The sequence below is a fragment of the Oncorhynchus mykiss genome, chromosome 17, assembly GCF_057628025.1.
Source record: "Oncorhynchus mykiss isolate SJ-2025 chromosome 17, ASM5762802v1, whole genome shotgun sequence".
Lineage (NCBI taxonomy): Eukaryota > Metazoa > Chordata > Actinopteri > Salmoniformes > Salmonidae > Oncorhynchus > Oncorhynchus mykiss.
The window spans coordinates 69,259,867-69,280,343 of record NC_143038.1 but is presented as its reverse complement, the minus strand read 5'-3'; positions in this window follow the sequence as shown (position 1 = coordinate 69,280,343).

The following is a 20,477-nucleotide window of genomic DNA, read 5'->3' as shown; positions in this document are numbered from 1 at the left end:
AATTTGGTTGAGGTCGGGCGATTGTGGAGGCCAGGTCATCTGATGCAGTACTCCATCACTCTTCTTCTTGGTAAAATAGCCCTTACACAGCCTGGAGGTGTGTTGGGTCATTGTCCTGTTGAAAAAAAAATGATAGTCCCACTAAGCCCAAACCAGATGGGATGGCGTATTGCTGCAGAATGCTGTGGTAGCCATGCTGGTTAAGTGTGCCTTGAATTCTAAATAAATCACAGACAGTGTCACCAGCAAATCACCCCCACATCATCACACCTCCTCCTCCATTGTTTACGGTGGGAAATACACATGCAGAGATCATCTGTTCACCCGCACCACGTCTCACAAAGACAGCCGGAATTCTTACTGGTTGGTAGATGATCAAATACTTATGTCATGCAGTAAAATGCAAATTAATTACTTAAAAATCATACAATGTTATTTTCTGGATTTTTGTTTTAGATTCTGTCTCTCACAGTTGAAGTGTACCTATGATAAACATTACAGACCTCTACATGCTTTGTAAGTAGGAAAACCTGCAAAATCGGCAGTGCATCAAATACTTGTTCTCCCCACTGTAGCTATCTAAGCTAGTTAAGATGCCTGGAATACTGACCAGGGTGGCAGATAGCCTAGCGCTTAAGAGCGTTGGGCCAGTAACAGAAAGGTTGCTGGTTTGAATCTGCCATTCTGCCCCATCAGCAAGGCAATTAACCCCCAAGAGCAACTGCTCCCCAGCGTCGATGACCACAATTAAAGCAGTCCCCAGCACCTCTCTGATTCCGAGAGGTTGGGTTTAATGCGAAAGACACATCTTGGTTGAATGCATTCAGTGGTGCAACTGACCCTTTTTCCCAGGAGCTCTGACCTCCAAGCCCCCCCCCCCCCCCCCCCCTTGATTTTGTTAGTCCCTCTCACTCATATGTAATATTAACATGGCATAAATCATGGCAAAATGTGTCGAATTGTAGGAATTTAGTTTTAAAGCACTCCACCAGAGGGCCATGCTGCCCCTATTTCGACATAATTCCTTTCCTATAGCGGAAACTATAATTTAGCTTTAAAGCACTCCACCAGAGGGCAATGCTGCCCCTATTTCAACATAATTCCTTTCCTATAGCGGAAACTATAATTTAGCTTTAAAGCACTCCACCAGAGGGCAATGCTGCCCCTATTTCGACATAATTCCTTTCCTATAGCGGAAACTATAGTTTAGCTTCCACCTCCGAAGAATGACGCAGGCTGCTTATACATATTCAGGAGTTGGGTATGGTGATTTCCATTTGGAGAAATGACAGCAAGTAGGGAGGGCACTGACAGCTATCAGTGTAGCTAACTTTCATGCTAACCTTATCCAACTAGCTAATGTTATCTATTGTTGCTACGCCATATTCAAAAAACTAGCCAGCTGGCTAGGCTACTGTATGGCTGGTTCTGGAGTTGGATTTGTCATAAGCATATACGGAAACATTTGCCACACCCAACTAGGAAAAAGAGTACATTTTAATATATTACAAGTATACTAGAGTATACTTAAATATGCAAACAATTCAAATAATATACTTCAAATACGAGATGTATTTTTCTAGTGTATCTTCAGTATACTATGAATATAATTACATTTCAACACACCTATTAAAAGTGTACTTTACACACCTATTATTAAAAGTGTGCTTTAATTTAATTGTTTTTCTTTAAGTAAACTATATCTTAATTATCATTAAACTTAAACACACTCATTAAAAGTGTACTTCAATTTGAATAGCTTTAATTTTAATTTAGTATATTTATTCAAAATACAGTTGGAGTTGTTTTTAATTTTTGGGATGAAACTCTGCTTTTGAGTGATCAAGTACACTATAAGTATGCAGTGCCTTGAAAAAGTATTCATACCCCTTGGATTTCTTTACATAAAATACTTATTTTCCACCATAATTTGCAAATAAATTAATTAAAAATCCTACAATTTGATTTTCTGGATTTTTTCACTTCTCATTTTGTCTGTCATAGTTGAAGTGTACCTATGATGAAAATTACAGGCCTCTCTCATCTTTTTAAGTGGGAGAACTTGCACAATTGGTGGCTGACTAAATACTTTTCTGCCCCCCCCCACTGTAAGTATGCATTTCACTGTAAGATCTACCTGTTGTATTCAGCATTTCACTGTTTATTTTTGTATTTATTTTTTATTTCACCTTTATTTAACCAGGTAGGCAAGTTGAGAACAAGTTCTCATTTACAATTGCAACCTGGCCAAGATAAAGCAAAGCAGTTCGACACAAACAACGACACAGTTACACATGGAGTAAAACAAACATACAGTCAATAATACAGTATAAACAAGTCTATATACGATGTGAGCAAATGAGGTGAGAAGGGAGGTAAAGGCAAAAAAGGCCATGGTGGCAAAGTAAATACAATATAGCAAGTAAAACACTGGAATGGTAGATTTGCAATGGAAGAATGTGCAAAGTAGAAATTCGAAAACATAATGTTAACTTTCACTGCTATGCGGATGACACACAGCTGTACATTTCAATGAAACATGGTGAAGCCCCAAAATTGCCCTTGCTAGAAGTATGTGTTTCAGACATAAGGAAGTGGATGGCTGCAAACTTTCTACTTTTAAACTCGGACAAAACAGAGATGCTTGTTCTAGGTCCCAAGAAACAAAGAGATCTTCTGTTGAATCTGACAATTAATCTTAATGGTTGTACATTCGTCTCAAATAAAACTGTGAAGGACCTCGGCGTTACTCTGGACCCTGATCTCTCTTTTGAAGAACATATCAAGACCATTTCAAGGACAGCTTTTTTCCATCTACGTAACATTGCAAAAATCAGAAACTTTCTGTCCAAAAATGATGCAGAAAAATTAATCCATGCTTTTGTCACTTCTAGGTTAGACTACTGCAATGCTCTACTTTCCGGCTACCCGGATAAAGCACTAAATAAACTTCAGTTAGTGCTAAATACGGCTGCTAGAATCCTGACTAGAACCAAAAAAATTTATCATATTACTCCAGTGCTAGCCTCTCTACACTGGCTTCCTGTCAAAGCAAGGGCTGATTTCAAGGTTTTACTGCTAACCTACAAAGCATTACATGGGCTTGCTCCTATCTATCTCTCTGATTTGGTCCTGCCGTACATACCTACACGTACGCTACGGTCACAAGACGCAGGCCTCCTAATTGTCCCTAGAATTTCTAAGCAAACAGCTGGAGGCAGTGCTTTCTCCTATAGAGCTCCATTTTTATGGAACGGTCTGCCTACCCATGTCAGAGACGCAAACTCGGTCTCAACCTTTAAGTCTCTACTGAAGACTCATCTCTTCAGTGGGTCATATGATTGAGTGTAGACTGGCCCAGGAGTGGGAGGGTGAACGGAAAGGCTCTGGAGCAACGAACCGCCCTTGCTGTCTCTGCCTGGCCGGTTCCCCTCTTTCCACTGGGATTCTCTGCCTCTAACCCTATTACAGGGGCTGAGTCACTGGCTTACTGGAGCTCTCTCATGCCGTCCCTGGAGGGGGTGCGTCACCTGAGTGGGTTGAGTCACTGATGTGGTCATCCTGTCTGTGTCTGGGTCTGGGCCCCCCCCCCCCCCCCTTGGGTTGTGCCGTGGCAGAGGTCTTTGTGGGCTATACTCAGCCTTGTCTCAGGATGGTAAGTTGGTGGTTGAAGATATCCCTCTAGTGGTGTGGGGGCTGTGCTTTGGCAAAGTGGGTGGGGTTATATCCTTCCTGTTTGGCCCTGTCCGGGGGTGTCCTCGGATGGGGCCACAGTGTCTCCTGTCTCAGCCTCCAGTATGTATGCTGCAGTAGTTTGTGTCGGGGGGCTAGGGTCAGTTTGTTATATCTGGAGTACTTCTCCTGTCCTATTCGGTGTCTTGTGTGAATCTAAGTGTGCGTTCTCTAATTCTCTCCTTCTCTCTTTCTCTCTCTCGGAGGACCTGAGCCCTAAGACCATGCCCCAGGACTACCTTGCTGTCCCCAGTCCACCTGGCCGTGCTGCTGCTCCAGTTTCAACTGTTCTGCCTTATTATTATTCGACCATGCTGGTCATTTATGAACATTTGAACATCTTGGCCATGTTCTGTTATAATCTCCACCCGGCACAGCCAGAAGAGGACTGGCCATCCCACATATGCTCTCTCTAATTCTCTCTTTCTTTCTCTCTCTCGGAGGACCTGAGCCCTAGGACCATGCCCCAGGAATACCTGACATGATGACTCCTTGCTGTCCCCAGTCCACCTGACTGTGCTGCTGCTCCAGTTTCAACTGTTCTGCCTTATTATTATTCGACCATGCTGGTCATTTATGAACATTTGAACATCTTGACCATGTTCTGTTATAATCTCCACCCGGCACAGCCAGAAGAGGACTGGCCACCCCACATAGCCTGGTTCCTCTCTAGGTTTCTTCCTAGGTTTTGGCCTTTCTAGGGAGTTTTTCCTAGCCACCGTGCTTCTACACCTGCATTGCTTGCTGTTTGGGGTTTTAGGCTGGGTTTCTGTACAGCACTTTGAGATATCAGCTGATGTACGAAGGGCTATATGAATAAATTTGATTTGATTTGAAATAAAAATAATGTGGTGCAAAGGAGCAAAATAAATAAATTAATTAATTAAATACAGTAGGGAAGGAGGTAGTTGTTTGGGCTAAATTATAGGTGGGCTATGTACAGGTGCAGTAATCTGTGAGCTGCTCTGACAGTTGGTGCTTAAAGCTAGTGAGGGAGATAAGTGTTTCCAGTTTCAGAGATTTTTGTAGTTCGTTCCAGTCATTGGCAGCAGAGAACTGGAAGGAGAGGCGGCCAAAGAAAGAATTGGTTTTGGGGGTGACTAGAGAGATATACCTGCTGGAGCGTGTGCTACAGGTGGAAGATGCTATGGTGACCAGCGAGCTGAGATAAGGGGGGACTTTACCTAGCAGGGTGAAGGAGATGACATGGAGCCAGTGGGTTTGGTGACGAGTATGAAGCGAGGGCCAGCCAACGAGAGCGTACAGGTCGCAATGGTGGGTCGTATATGGGGCTTTGGTGACAAAACGGATTGCACTGTGATAGACTGCATCCAATTTGTTGAGTAGGATATTGGAGTCGAGGATTGGTAGGATGGTCAGTTTTACAAGGGTATGTTTGGCAGCATGAGTGAAGGATGCTTTGTTGCGAAATAGGAAGCCAACTCTAGATTTAACTTTGAATTGGAGATGTTTGATATGGGTCTGGAAGGAGAGTTTACAGTCTAACCAGACACCTAAGTATTTGTAGTTGTCCACGTATTCTAAGTCAGAGCCGTCCAGAATAGTGATGTTGGACAGGCGGGCAGGTGCAGGTAGCGATCGGTTGAAGAGCATGCATTTAGTTTTACTTGTATTTAAGAGCAATTGGAGGCCATGGAAGGAGCGTTGTATGGCAATGAAGCTTGCCTGGAGGGTTGTTAACACAGTGTCCAAAGAAGGGCCAGAAGTATACAGAATGGTGTCGTCTGCGTAGAGGTGGATCAGAGACTCACCAGCAGCAAGAGCGACCTCATTGATGTATACAGAGAAGAGAGTCTGTCCAAGAATTGAACCCTGTGGCACCCCCATAGAGACTGCCAGAGGTCTGAACAGCAGACCCTCCGATTTGACACACTGAACTCTATCAGAGAAGTAGTTGGTGAACCAGGCGAGGCAATCATTTGAGAAACCAAGGCTGTCGAGTCTGCCGATGAGGATGTGGTGATTGACAGAGTCGAAAGCCTTGGACAGATCAATGAATACGGCTGCACAGTAATGTTTTTTATCGATGGCGGTTAAGATATCGTTTAGGACCTTGAGCGTGGCTGAGGTGCACCCATGACCAGCTCTGAAACCAGATTGCATAGCAGAGAAGGTATGGTGAGATTCGAAATGGTCGGTAATCTGTTTGTTGACTTGGCTTTCGAAGACCTTAGAAAGGCATGGTAGGATAGATATAGGTCTGTAGCAGTTTGGGTCAAGAGTGTCCCCCCCTTTGAAGAGGGGGATAACTGCAGCTGCTTTCCAATCTTTGGGAATCTCAGACGACACGAAAGAGAGGTTGAACAGGCTAGTAATAGGAGTGGCAACAATTTCGGCAGATCATTTTAGAAAGAAAGGGTCCAGATTGTCTAGCCCGGCTGATTTGTAGGGGTCCAGATTTTGCAGCTCTTTCAGAACATCAGCTGAACGGATTTGGGAGAAGGAGAAATGGGGAAGGCTTGGGTGAGTTGCTGTGGGGGGTGCAGTGCTGTTGACCGGGTAGGAGTAGCCAGGTAGACTGTAAGGTCTACCTGTTGTATTCAGCATTTCACTGTAAGGTCTACCTGTTGTAATCAGCATTTCACTGTAAGGTCTACCTGTTCTATTCAGCATTTCACTGTAAGGTCTACTACACCTGTTGTAGTCTGCATTTCACTGTAAGGTCTACTACACCTGTTGTAGAGAGAAAAAGAAAGAAAGGATGAAAGTGAGAGAGGGAGAGGTGGGAAGAGAGTGGAAGACAGATGGAGAGAGAGAAACAGAGAGAGAAAGACAGCAGTGCAAATGTACTTTGGACTTCAGTATTTCAACAACTCTTCTCTTCCAACTTGTTAGGCAATCATAGAGTATTTACCTATGGGGGAAGGATGGCCAGCCACAAAGGAGAGTATGTACCTATGGGGGGAAGGATGGCCAGCCACACAGGAGAGTATGTACCTATGGGGGAAGGATGGCCAGCCACACAGGAGAGTATGTACCTATGGGGGGAAGGATGGCCAGCCACACAGGAGAGTATGTACCTATGGGAGAAGGATGGCCAGCCACACAGGAGAGCATGTACCTATGGGGGAAGGATGGCCAGCCACACAGGAGAGTATGTACCTATGGGGAAGGATGGCCAGCCACACAGGAGAGTATGTACCTATGGGGGAAGGATGGCCAGCCACACAGGAGAGTATGTACCTATGGGGGAAGGATGGCCAGCCACACAGGAGAGTATGTACCTATGGGGAAGGATGGCCAGCCACACAGGAGATTATGTACCTATGGGGGAAGGATGGCCAGCCACACAGGAGAGAGTTTATACCTACGGGGGGAAGGATGGCCAGCCACACAGGAGAGAGTTTATACCTACGGGGGGAAGGATGGCCAGCCACACAGGAGAGTATGTACCTATGGGGAAGGATGGCCAGCCACACAGGAGAGTATGTACCTATGGGGGAAGGATGGCCAGCCACACAGGAGAGTATGTACCTATGGGGGAAGGATGGCCAGCCACACAGGAGAGTATGTACCTATGGGGGAAGGATGGCCAGCCACACAGGAGAGTATGTACCTATGGGGAAGGATGGCCAGCCACACAGGAGAGTATGTACCTATGGGGGAAGGATGGCCAGCCACACAGGAGAGTATGTACCTATGGGGGAAGGATGGCCAGCCACACAGGAGAGTATGTACCTATATGGGGGAAGGATGGCCAGCCACACAGGAGAGTATGTACCTATGGGGAAGGATGGCCAGCCACACAGGAGATTATGTACCTATGGGGAAGGATGGCCAGCCACACAGGAGAGTATGTACCTATGGGGAAGGATGGCCAGCCACACAGGAGATTATGTACCTATGGGGGAAGGATGGCCAGCCACACAGGAGAGAGTTTATACCTACGGGGGAAGGATGGCCAGCCACACAGGAGAGAGTTTATACCTACGGGGGGAAGGATGGCCAGCCACACAGGAGAGTATGTACCTATGGGGAAGGATGGCCAGCCACACAGGAGAGTATGTACCTATGGGGGAAGGATGGCCAGCCACACAGGAGAGTATGTACCTATGGGGGAAGGATGGCCAGCCACACAGGAGAGTATGTACCTATGGGGAAGGATGGCCAGCCACACAGGAGAGTATGTACCTATGGGGGAAGGATGGCCAGCCACACAGGAGAGTATGTACCTATGGGGGAAGGATGGCCAGCCACACAGGAGAGTATGTACCTATGGGGAAGGATGGCCAGCCACACAGGAGAGTATGTACCTATGGGGGAAGGATGGCCAGCCACACAGGAGAGTATGTACCTATGGGGGAAGGATGGCCAGCCACACAGGAGAGTATGTACCTATATGGGGGAAGGATGGCCAGCCACACAGGAGAGAGTTTATACCTACGGGGGGAAGGATGGCCAGCCACACAGGAGAGAGTTTATACCTACGGGGGGAAGGATGGCCAGCCACACAGGAGAGAGTTTATACCTACGGGGGGAAGGATGGCCAGCCACACAGGAGAGAGTTTATACCTACGGGGGGAAGGATGGCCAGCCACACAGGAGAGTATGTACCTATGGGGGAAGGATGGCCAGCCACACAGGAGAGTATGTACCTATGGGGAAGGATGGCCAGCCACACAGGAGAGTATGTACCTATGGGGGAAGGATGGCCAGCCACACAGGAGAGTATGTACCTATGGGGAAGGATTGCCAGCCACACAGGAGAGTATGTACCTATGGGGGAAGGATGGCCAGCCACACAGGAGAGTATGTACCTATGGGGGAAGGATGGCCAGCCACACAGGAGAGTATGTACCTATATGGGGGAAGGATGGCCAGCCACACAGGAGAGAGTTTATACCTACGGGGGGAAGGATGGCCAGCCACACAGGAGAGAGTTTATACCTACGGGGGGAAGGATGGCCAGCCACACAGGAGAGAGTTTATACCTACGGGGGGAAGGATGGCCAGCCACACAGGAGAGTATGTACCTATGGGGGAAGGATGGCCAGCCACACAGGAGAGTATGTACCTATGGGGAAGGATGGCCAGCCACACAGGAGAGTGTAGAAGGAACTTTTTTGCTGACCAATATGCATGCAGGCCATTTCGGAGTGAAGCGTATGATCGGCAAAAATCAACCTTCTCTTCTTCTGATGGGGGAATTGTCAAGGAGGTGGAAAGTTGGGCTAGTGAAATAACCTTTTGTTAATCAATCACATTCTATTATATCTGAAACTATTATGATGTAAATTAATGTCATATCAGAGAGCACACTCCCTTTTTGCTTAAAGGTCAGTACCCTGTCTAGGTTGCCAGAAGTTTGAAAGGGTGAAGACTGGTGCCGGAGTTGAAGCCCGTCAAAGTTGTTTCACCACCACGGCACATGATCGGTAAGTGTCCCAATTCAAATTTTGCCCTGTTGCTTGTTTTGTAATGGTTGCTTTATTTGACTGAGTACGGACGGGAGCCGTGAGGTAAACATAATTGTACATACAATTATTGCATGTACTGTAGTCTTTCAAATGTGTGATTGACTTAGTGTGTTGTTGTTTGTCTGTTTCTTTTTTTGAATAAGGTACTTTCAGATCACTGAAACCCCACCAGATGGGGTGGAAGTTGTCCAACCAGATCAAAACGCCTTCGAGGACCAGGCACGGACTGAGAAGGATGTGGAGGTTTAAAGACCAGGTTAAAATGATTGTCCGCTGTTAGTTTATTTTCTGGACCTCCAAGAGATATGTAAGAAATTAATTTGTAATATGAAATATAATTGCATTTATTGCTGTTGTCAATCAAGGTGAGACTGACCATCGATAAGGCGCAGGAGAAACAGAAGAAGAGCTACCGGAGCAGAATGAAGAAGGGGACCAAGTGCTCCGACATCCGGGCGAATTACTTGGTTTGGAAGAAGGCCGAAAGTAAGGCGAGACCTGGGAAACCTCGCTGCTCTTTCGGTCCCAGCTGGGGTCACCATTCGTTAAAGTGAATGTAAAAAATCTCAGAAAATAACTATTTGCATTTACAAATGAACCTGAATCTAGTTTTAGTTTACCTAACACTGATATTTGTCTCTTTGTCTTCCTAGGGTTACCTCGGTGGAAGCCAACAACCTTCTCCAGTTGGAGCAGTTGGATGGTCGACCACTGATATTTGTGACGCCCTACGCTTCTGTGAAGCCCAATAGACAAAATACTGTATGTTAAACTTTGGTTGACATTTGAGAAAGCAAGAAATGGTAGATATGCTGAGCTTATAAAAATGTACCTCTTCAAAATGTTCTCCCAGTCAAGTGTAAACTGTGTGTTTGCTTGCTTATGTCCCTGTCTCCTACCCTGTCCCCTTTAACTCTGCTCCTGTTCTCCAGGACCTGGGGGTTCTGCCCAACACCCAGATGTGGATCCACCTGATGTCCTCCGTTACCTGTTCTCCAGGACCTAGGTGTTCTGCCCAACACCCAGATGTGCATCCACCTGATGTCCTCCGTTACCTGTTCTCCAGGACCTGTGGGTTCTGCCCAACACCCAGACGTAGATCCACCTGATGTTCTCCATTACCTGTTCTCCAGGACCTAGGGGTTCTGCCCAACACCCAGATGTGGATCCACCTGATGTCCTCCGTTACCTGTTCTCCAGGACCTAGGGGGTTCTGCCCAACACCCAGACGTAGATCCACCTGATGTTACCAACCACCCTCCAACTTTTCATTACATCATCTACAGCTACTGTTGTTGTCATTATCTACTAAGAAAATGTTCTTGCTCTATCATACTGGGCACATAATATGTGAGATACACAGATGAACTAAAAACACTGGCACTGCAAACACAAAGGTAGCATCAGTGCATGGACTTTGCAGTTTCTCTCTTCAATTCCCCCTTCTGAGACTGGCTGCGTGTTGAAAACAAGTGACAGGCAGAACCTACCACCAACACAGCAACCCCCTCCTCTATATTCCACACACCAGAATTCAGTATTTTAGTCTTAGATTGTCATGTGAGTGTACAAAAGATCTGTGAAAATAAATTAATGATACAACTGTACCAACAAAACATAAAAGTTTAAATTAAGGTCATTAAGGTCAACACAGCTAACCTTTTAGGTCAAAAATATGCCGTTTTTATTAACATTTTGTTAGCTTTATAATCATGGGAGAAATTAAACTGGCTAGTAGATAGCTATTTATACCTAGAATGGCCATTCTGAAAGTATTCAGACTCCTTGACTTTTTCCACATTTTGTTTAGTTACAGCCTTATTCTAAAATGGGTTAAATAGAGAAAAAAAATGAAAAAAAATCCTCATCAATCTACACAAAATAACCCATGATGACAAAGCAAAACCAAGTATAGAGTTTTTTTTGTACATTTATTAAAAATCAAAAACAGAAATACTTTATTTACATAAGTATTCAGACCCTTTCCTATGAGACTCGAAACTGAGTCTCAGGTGCATCCTGTTTCCATTGATCATCCTTGAGATGTTTCTACAACTTGATTGGAGACTACCGGTTCTCTCTGAATGTCCTTGAGTGCCCAGCCAGAGTACGGACTCAACCCAATCGAACATCTCTGGAGAGACCTGAAAATAGCTGTGCATCCAACCTCCCCATCCAACCTGACAAAGCTTGAGAGGACCTGCCAAGAAAACCAGTGTGCCACCACTGTAGACCATTGATATGGCCACCACTGTAGACTATTGATATGGCCACCACTGTAGACCATTGATGTGGCCACCACTGTAGACTATTGATATGGCCACCACTGTAGACCATTGATGTGGCCACCACTGTAGACCATTGATATGGCCACCACTGTAGACCATTGATGTGGCCACCACTGTAGACTATTGATATGGCCACCACTGTAGACCATTGATATGGCCACCACTGTAGACTATTGATATGGCCACCACTGTAGACTATTGATATGGCCACCACTGCAGACCATTGCTGCAGCTTTAGTGCATCACGATATAACAGAGACAACTAGCATGCTGCAAACATTCTAAAAATGTTGTTGACATGTTTTGTCCCGACTCACTGTTGCCTCTACGGCATTAATCTGGTGAACACCTTTGGAGCACCGCCCAAGCAAGGCATTTGATTGGTTGGATGTGTCACTGATTTACACGGTGGTTCCGACCTGGCTAGACCCCTCTTTAGCTATTTCTGCCACACTAAAGCTATGTGGACACCCCTTCAAATGAGTGGATTCTGCTATTTCAGCCACTCCTGTTACGGACAGGTGTATAAAATTGAGCACACAGCCATGCAATCTCCACAAACAAACATTAGCAGTAGAATGGCAGGTGCTGAAGAGTTCAGTGACTTTTAATGTGGCACCATCATAGGATGCCACCTTTCCAACAAGTCAAGTCTTTAAATTAATGCCCGGCTAGAACTGCCCCGGTCAACTGTAAGCTCTGTTATTGTCAAGTGGAAATGAAAAAGTGGTAGGCCACACAAGCTCACGGAACGGGACCGATGAGTGCTGAAGCGCATTGCACGTAAAATTCCTCTGGCCTCGGTTGCAACACTCACTACCCTACCGAGTTCCAAACTGCCTATGTTCATGGGAGTGTCATGAAATGGGTTTCCATGTCCGAGCAGCCGCACACAAGCCTAAGATTACTTTACACAACGCCAAGCTTCAGCTGCTGTGGTGTAAAGCTCGCTGCCATCTGGCAGTGAAAACGCATTCTCTGGAATGATTGATCATATTTCACCATCTGGCAGTGAAAACGCATTCTCTGGAATGATTGATCATATTTCACCATCTGGCAGTGAAAACGCATTCTCTTGAATGATTGATCATATTTCACCATCTGGCAGTGAAAACACATTCTCTGGAATGACTGATCACGTTCACTATCTGGCAGTGAAAACACATTCTTTGGAATGATTGATCACGTTTCACCATCTGGCATTGAAAACACATTCTCTGGAATGATTGATCATATTTCACCATCTGGCAGTGAAAACGCATTCTCTGGAATGATTGATCACGTTTCACCATCTGGCAGTGAAAACACATTCTCTGGAATGATTGATCACGTTTCACCATCTGGCAGTGAAAACACATTCTCTGGAATGATTGATCACGTTCACCATCTGGCATTGAAAACACATTCTCTGGAATGATTGATCACGTTCACCATCTGGCAGTGAAAACACATTCTCTGGAATGATTGATCATATTTCACCATCTGGCAGTGAAAACACATTCTCTGGAATGATTGATCACGTTTCACCATCTGGCAGTGAAAACACATTCTCTGGAATGATTGATCACGTTCACCATCTGGCAGTGAAAACACATTCTCTGGAATGATTGATCACGTTCACCATCTGGCATTGAAAACACATTCTCTGGAATGATTGATCACGTTCACCATCTGGCAGTGAAAACACATTCTCTGGAATGATTGATCACGTTCACCATCTGGCAGTGAAAACGCATTCTCTGGAATGATTGATCACGTTCACTATCTGGCAGTGAAAACACATTCTCTGGAATGATTGATCACGTTCACCATCTGGCAGTGAAAACACATTCTCTGGAATGATTGATCACGTTTCACCATCTGGCAGTGAAAACACATTCTCTGGAATGATTGATCACGTTCACCATCTGGCAGTGAAAACGCATTCTCTGGAATGATTGATCACGTTTCACCATCTGGCAGTCCTATGAATAAATCTCGGTTTGGCAGATGCCAGGAGTACCCTACTGGCCCGAATGTATAGTGCGAACTGTAAAGTTTTTAGTGGAAGAAGATTAATGGTTTGGGGCTGTTTTTCCTGGTGTGGTCTATGTCCCTTAGTTCCAGTGAAGAGAAATATTAATGCTACAGCATACAATGACATATTGCATACATCTGTCACTTCCTCAGTTTCATCCCCGAGTCAGCATTAATGTTGTAATGTTTCCCCCTGTCCAGACGCTGTCCGTGTTTTGTTTCATGTCTGTTATTTATCAAATATTCACTCCCTGTACTTGCTTCTCATCTCCCAGTGTCTGTCTTCACATTCCCAGAAGAGTGGATGCTGTTATAGCAGCAAAGGGGGAACCGACTCCATATTAATGCCCATAATTTTGGAATGAGATGTTCGACGAGCAGGTGTCCACATATATTTGGCCATGTAGAGAAGCCTGGTTCGCGACAAGGCTACCAAACAAGAATACGAGAATAAAGGTTACAGACAGTCTAATGGAAGAGGAGACAGGAGCGAGAGAGAAGAGCTGGAGGAGAGGTGGTAACCTTGAGAGAGCTCATCCATTAAAAGGCGGGTACGTCTCCCTCTGTCACACTGTCAGAATGATGCCACCTCTACGCACAAGAAAAGGTCACCCAGGCAGCAAGTTCTCCACTCTGCCACCCACCCACATACCCATTCATACACACACACAAACACACACACACACACAAAGTCCCATCTGTCGCCTTGCCAAGCACCCCAACCAGAGCTGCTGTGTCAAACACACCACATTCTGACACACACTCACCTCACTGCACTCTCACTCCAAAGAGGGAAGAGTTTTACTCCTGGTTTTGGGGTTGTTGTTGGGAAATAGAACAAGAATGTCATTTAATACAATAAAATCAATTCACTGGTGAATCACCCCCAAGGTTACATTTTCTGACCACTTCCTTTGTAAAGCCAACATGACATCAAACCAGGCTCAGTGTTTTGTTTGTGTCTATTTTTTCACTTTCTCTTCTTCTCGTGTTATTTGACACACTTTGCATGCATGACACACAAACATAAGCACACACCCTCCTCGCTCACACCTTCCCAGGTTGTTCTCCATAGCAGCTAGAGCTGTAAGAGTTGATTAGGGTTAATATTGATAAGGGTTGATTAGGGTTGAAGGCTGAGTGGTAGGGTGTGAATTACCAAATTCTATAAGGGTTGATTAGGGTTGGTTAGGTTTGATTACGATTGATAAGGGTTGATTACGGTTGATAAGGGTTGATTAGGGTTGATAAGGGTTGATAAGTGTTGATTACGGTTGAGAAGGTTTGATAAAGGTTAGTTAGGGTTGATGAGGATTGATGAGGGTTGATTAGGGTTGATAAGGTTTGAATGCTGAGTGGGAGGGTGTGGGTAACCAGATACTGTAAGGGTTGGCCCTGTCCGGGATAACGTTGGACGGGGCCACAGTGTCCCCCCAGTGTCCCCTGTCTCAGTCTCCAGTGTCTATGCTGGAATAGTCTATGTGCCTGGGGGTTAGGGTCAGTCTGTCCTATCTGGTGTAATTCTCCTGTTTTATCTCGTGTCCTAGGTAATCTTAGGTATGCTCCCTCTAATTCTCCCACCTCTCTCTCCCCCAACCCGGAGGACCTAAGCCTTAGGACCATGTCTAAGGACTACCTGGCCTGATGACTCCTGGCTGTCCCTGTCCCCAGTCCACCTGGTTGTGGTACTGATCCAGTTTCTGATATTCTGCCTGTGGTTATGGAACCCTGACCTATTCACCGGTCGTGCTGCCTTGTCCCGCACCTGTGGTCCCGGGCCTCTGAATGAAAAGTCAACTGATATTTACTGCTGAGGTGCTGACCTGTTGGACCCTCTATAACCACTTTGATTATTAGTTGACCCTGCTGGTCATCTATGAATGTTTGATCATTTTGAAGAACAATCTGGCCTTAATAGCCATGTACTGTCATAATCTCCACCCGGCAAAGCCAGAAGAGGACTGGCCACCCCTCAGAGCCTGGATCCTCTCTAGGTTTCTTCCTAGGTTCCTGCCTTTCTTTTGAGTTTTTTCTAGCCACCATGCTTCATCACCCAAATCCAGATAGCAGATGTTCTGAAAGAGCTGCAAAACCTGGACCCGTACTGCTGAGCTGGGCTAGACAATCTGGACCCTCTCTTTCTACAGTTATCCGCCGCCATTGATGCAACCCCTATTACCAGTCTGTTCAACCTCTCTTTCATGTCATCCGAGATCCATGAAGATTGGAAAACTGCCACGGTCATCCCCCTCTTCAAAAGGGGTGACACTCTAGACCCAAACTGGCCTATATCCATCCTTTCCAAAGTCTTCGAAACACTAGTTAATAAACAGATCACTGACAATTTTGAATCCCACCGTACCTTCTCCGCTGTGCAATCCGGTTTCTGAGCTGGTCACGGGTACACCTCAGCCACGCTCAAGGTACTAAACGATATCATAACCGCCATCGATAAAATACATTATTGTGCAGCCGTCTTCAACGACCTGGCCAAGGCTTTCGATACTGTCAAATTCTGTAATGGTTGATTAGGGTTGGTTAGGTTTGATTACGATTGATAAGGGTTGATTACGGTTGATAAGGGTTGATTAGGGTTGATAAGGGTTGATAAGTGTTGATTACGGTTGAGAAGGTTTGATAAAGGTTAGTTAGGGTTGATGAGGATTGATGAGGGTTGATTAGGGTTGATAAGGTTTGAATGCTGAGTACCTTTAGTACCTTGTTATTGGCAGACTCAACAGCCTTGGTTTCTCAAATGACTGCCTTGCCTGGTTCTACTTCGCAGACAGAGTTCAGTGTGTCAAATCGGAGGGCCTGTTGTCCGGACCTCTGGCAGTCTCTATGGGGGTACCACAGGGTTAAATTCTCGGGCCGACTATTTTCTCTGTATATATCAACGATGTCGCTCTCGCTGCGGTTGATTCCCTGATCTACCTCTACGCAGATGACACCATTCTGTATACATCTGGCCCTTCTTTGGACACTGTGTTAACTAACCTCCAAATGAGCTCCAATGCCATACACTACCCCTTCCGTGAGCTCCAACTGCTCTTAAACGCTAGTAAAACCAAATGCATGCTCTTCAACAGATCGCTGCCCGCACCCGCTCACCCGACTAGCATCACTACTCTGGACGGTTCTGACCTAGAATATGTGGACTGCAAATACAAATAACTACAAATACCTAGGTGTCTGGGTAGACTGTAAACTCTCCTTCCAGACTCATATTAAACATCTCTAATCCAAAATCAAATCTAGAATCGGCTTTCTATTTTGCAACAAAGCCTCCTTCACTCACGCCGCCAAACTTACCCTAGTAAAACTGACTATCCTACCGATCCTCGATTTCGGCGATGTCATCTACAAAATAGCTTCCAATACTCTACTCAGCAAACTGGATGCAGTCTATCACAGTGCCATCCGTTTTGTTACCAAAGCCCCTTGTACCCCCCACCACTGCGACCTGTATGCTCTAGTTGACTGGCCCTCGCTACATATTCATCGCCAGACCCACTGGCTCCAGGTCATCTATAAGTCTTTGCTAGGTGAAGCTCCGCCTTATCTCAGCTCACTGGTCCCATGACAACACCCACATGTAGCACGCGCTCCAGCAGGTATATCTCACTGGTCACCATAACAACACGCACACATAGCACGCGCTCCAGCAGGTATATCTCACTGGTCACGATAACAACACCCACCCGTAGCACGCGCTCCAGCAGGTATATCTCACTGGTCACCATAACAACACCCACACGTAGCATGCGCTCCAGCAGGTATATCTCACTGGTCACCATAACAACACCCACACGTAGCATGCGCTCCAGCAGGTATATCTCACTGGTCACCATAACAACACCCACACGTAGCACGCGCTCCAGCAGGTATATCTCACTGGTCACGATAACAACACCCACACGTAGCACGCGCTCCAGCAGGTATATCTCACTGGTCACCATAACAACACCCACACGTAGCACGCGCTCCAGCAGGTATATCTCACTGGTCACCATAACAACACCCACACGTAGCACGCGCTCCAGCAGGTATATCTCACTGGTCACGATAACAACACCCACACGTAGCACGCGCTCCAGCAGGTATATCTCACTGGTCACGATGGCAACACCCACAAGTAGCACGCGCTCCAGCAGGTATATCTCACTGGTCACCATAACAACACCCACACGTAGCACGCGCTCCAGCAGGTATATCTCACTGGTCACCATAACAACACCCACACGTAGCACGCGCTCCAGCAGGTATATCTCACTGGTCACCATAACAACACCCACACGTAGCACGCGCTCCAGCAGGTATATCTCACTGGTCACCATAACAACACCCACACGTAGCACGCGCTCCAGCAGGTATATCTCACTGGTCACGATAACAACACCCACACGTAGCACGCGCTCCAGCAGGTATATCTCACTGGTCACGATAACAACACCCACACGTAGCACGCGCTCCAGCAGGTATAGCTCACTGGTCACCATAACAACACCCACACGTAGCACGCGCTCCAGCAGGTATATCTCACTGGTCACGATAACAACACCCACACGTAGCACGCGCTCCAGCAGGTATATCTCACTGGTCACCATAACAACACCCACACGTAGCACGCGCTCCAGCAGGTATATCTCACTGGTCACAATAACAACACCCACACGTAGCACGCGCTCCAGCAGGTATATCTCACTGGTCACAATAACAACACCCACACGTAGCACGCGCTCCAGCAGGTATATCTCACTGGTCACCATAACAACACCCACACGTAGCACGCGCTCCAGCAGGTATATCTCACTGGTCACCATAACAACACCCACACGTAGCACGCGCTCCAGCAGGTATATCTCACTGGTCACCATAACAACACCCACACGTAGCACGCGCTCCAGCAGGTATATCTCACTGGTCACCATAACAACACCCACACGTAGCACGCGCTCCAGCAGGTATATCTCACTGGTCACCATAACAACACCCACACGTAGCACGCGCTCCAGCAGGTATATCTCACTGGTCACGATAACAACACCCACACGTAGCACGCGCTCCAGCAGGTATATCTCACTGGTCACGATAAAAACACCCACACGTAGCACGCGCTCCAGCAGGTATATCTCACTGGTCACGATAAAAACACCCACACGTAGCACGCGCTCCAGCAGGTATATCTCACTGGTCATCCCCATCCCCGCCTTTCCTTCCAGTTCTCTGCTGCCAATGTTTAGAACGAATTGCAAAAATCGCTGAAGCTGGAGACTTACATTTCCCTCACTAAATTTAAACATCAGCTATCTGAATAGCTAACCGATCACTGCAGCTGTACATAGTCCATCTGTAAAAAGCCCATCCAATCTACCTCATCCCCATATTGTTTTAATTAAATGTTCCGCTCTTTTGCACATCAGTAGTTCTACTTGCACATCATCATCTGCTCATCTATCACTCCAGTGTTAATTTGCTAAATTGTAATTACTTCGCTACTATGGCCTATGTATTGCCTTACTTCCTCATGCCGTTTGCACACACTGTAAATAGACTTTCTTTTTTTCTATTGTGTTATTGACTGTACGTTTGTTTATTCCATGTGTAACTTTGTGTTGTTGTTTCTGTCGCACTGCTTTGCTTTATCTTGGCCAGGTCGCAGTTGTAAATGAAAACTTGTTCTCAACTAGCCTACCTGGTTGAAAACAAGAATATCTGTATTGCTTTTTCTCTGGATTTTAAGACTGGGTTTCTATATACGCACTTTGTGACATCTGCTGATGTAAAAATGGGTTTATAAATACAGTACATTTGATTGATAAGGTTGATAAGGGTTGAATGCTGAACGGGAGGCTGTGTGACCAGATGGACTGTACATCATTAGACCAACTGAAACCTTTCTTCTGCTTGATGTTAAACCAGTTATCTGTGAAACAATGAACCACGGAGGCTCTCACCACAGGGAGGGCTGCTGTTCCTGATCCAACATCATTAACCACACGTGGCGTGGCGTGTGTGTGTGTGTGTGTGTGTGTGTGTGTGTGTGTGTTACTGTCTCCTCATGTCACCCATATGTCTGTGTAATCCATCCAGTCCTTATTGGGCCTCTGGTCTGCATTCCTCTCAGTGGGGCCTGCCAATCAATGAGCTGTTCACCTCTCAGAGCCAATCAATGAGCCATCACACACAATACTCCTACTCATTTGAGCCACATACAGACACTAATTTGTGCCCTATATCACACAGACACAAACGCTTTCACAAACGCACGCAAACTCACTGGTGCACTTCATAAACAGAATCACATCTTTGCTTTGTTAGTTAGTGGCCTAGAGTGAGGATGAGTCACTACAGCAACATTTTCTCTCAGCTAGAGGTTGTCAGCAGGTACCATCATTGTTTTAAAGATGTGTGTGTGTGTGACAGAGTGTGAGGATGCGTGCCATCATGCGAGCGTGTGTGTGTGTGTGTGCATTATCTCTCAGCTAGTGGTTGTCAGCATCATCATTGTTTTAGAGCATCTCCCTGTGTAGAGGAAGGGACAGGGAGAACAGGTGGTGTTGTGATATGTGCCCAGAGCCGCAGAGGCAGTTTAGACTAAATGTTCCCTTTAGCCCTCAGTTAGCAGGTACCGGAGCACCTGTTAATACACAAACTAATGACACAGTAGCTCAAACTGACCATCAACCAGACCATCAAACTGACCATCAAACCGACCATCAAACTGACCATCAAACTGACCATCAAACTGATCATCAAACTGACCATCAAACTGATCATCAAACCGACCATCAAACTGACCATCAAACTGACCATCAAACTGACCATCAAACCGACCATCAAACTGACCATCAAACCGACCATCAAACTGACCATCAAACTGACCATCAAACTGACCATCAAACTGACCATCAAACCGACCATCAAACTGACCATCAAACCGACCATCAAACTGACCATCAAACTGACCATCAAACTGACCATCAAACTGACCATCAAACCG